Source organism: Mastomys coucha, chromosome X, assembly GCF_008632895.1.
Source record: "Mastomys coucha isolate ucsf_1 chromosome X, UCSF_Mcou_1, whole genome shotgun sequence".
Lineage (NCBI taxonomy): Eukaryota > Metazoa > Chordata > Mammalia > Rodentia > Muridae > Mastomys > Mastomys coucha.
Window position 1 is genome coordinate 106089942 of NC_045030.1, and position 870 is coordinate 106090811.

The 870-nt window shown below is 36.9% G+C and overlaps 1 protein-coding gene across 3 annotated transcripts in view; it reads left to right on the forward strand.

Annotated features, from left to right (window-relative positions):
• Nucleotides 1-216: 216 nt before the first annotated feature.
• Nucleotides 217-870, forward strand: part of LOC116088006 (toll-like receptor 13) — a 16227-nt gene continuing 15573 nt past the window's right edge. The window contains exon 1 of one of the 3 annotated variants that reach the window (XM_031366484.1): nucleotides 217-308. The gene's annotated coding sequence lies outside the window, so the exon portion shown is untranslated. The remainder of the gene's footprint in view (nucleotides 309-870) is intronic. The other 2 variants (XM_031366476.1, XM_031366491.1) reach the window with 2 other exon arrangements.

An 870-nucleotide genomic window follows, 5' to 3' on the forward strand; every position in this document is an offset into this window, starting at 1 on the left:
AACATCCCCAAATGAACCTATACAGCAAGAAACTTGTATAAATGTATTGTGGGCAGAAAGTGAATGCTCCCTTCAAGACTGCATTTTGCAATACACATCAAATAAGACTTTGGTACATCTGGCGTATACCTCCTTGCCCGCCTCCTTCACCATGCTTGAAAAAAAAAGAGGAGGTTTGAAGAGGAAGGAAATGTCTCATGTCCTAAGAGTTTAGAACAATCATCACGAGGTTTTTAAGAGTCCTAAAACAGAATGTCATTGTTTAGTGAAGATGAACAACTGTGCCATGTGCCAGGAGCTTCTGAGAGGTAAGTTGAGCTTTCTTGATTTGATTCCATTTCAGCAGTATAGAGCAAATAACAGAAATATTCCAATTTTTGTTTGAGGCAGGTCTCCTATAACCCAAGCTTGCCTGCAGTTCTCTATAAGCCAAGGATGATCTTGAACCACTGATCTTTGGCTTCAAGGGTACCGGGATTACAAGCAAGCATCACCACTTCTGCTCAAGAATTTTTTTTAATTCAATATAACTCACTTCATGACTCCTATCATAGAGAGTAGTAGTATAGTACCGAAGGGAAGTGACATTTCTTTCTTATTACTGCAAAGTCCCTGTTCCCTGGTGCTTACACTTTTTAAAATTGTTGTTGTTGTTGTTGTTGTGACAGGGTCTTATGTAGTCCAGGTGGGCCTCAAAGTAGCTCGATTTTGAAGATCACTTTGAACTACTGTGTTTTAAAATACACTCCTATGTTTTGTTTAATAAGCTTTCCAATGTAGCATATGCAAATTTATTTTATTTTTATTTTAGTAAACTTTTAAAGATTGTAAATTTTCCTTTGCCTTTTTTTGTTATTGTTGTTTGCTTGT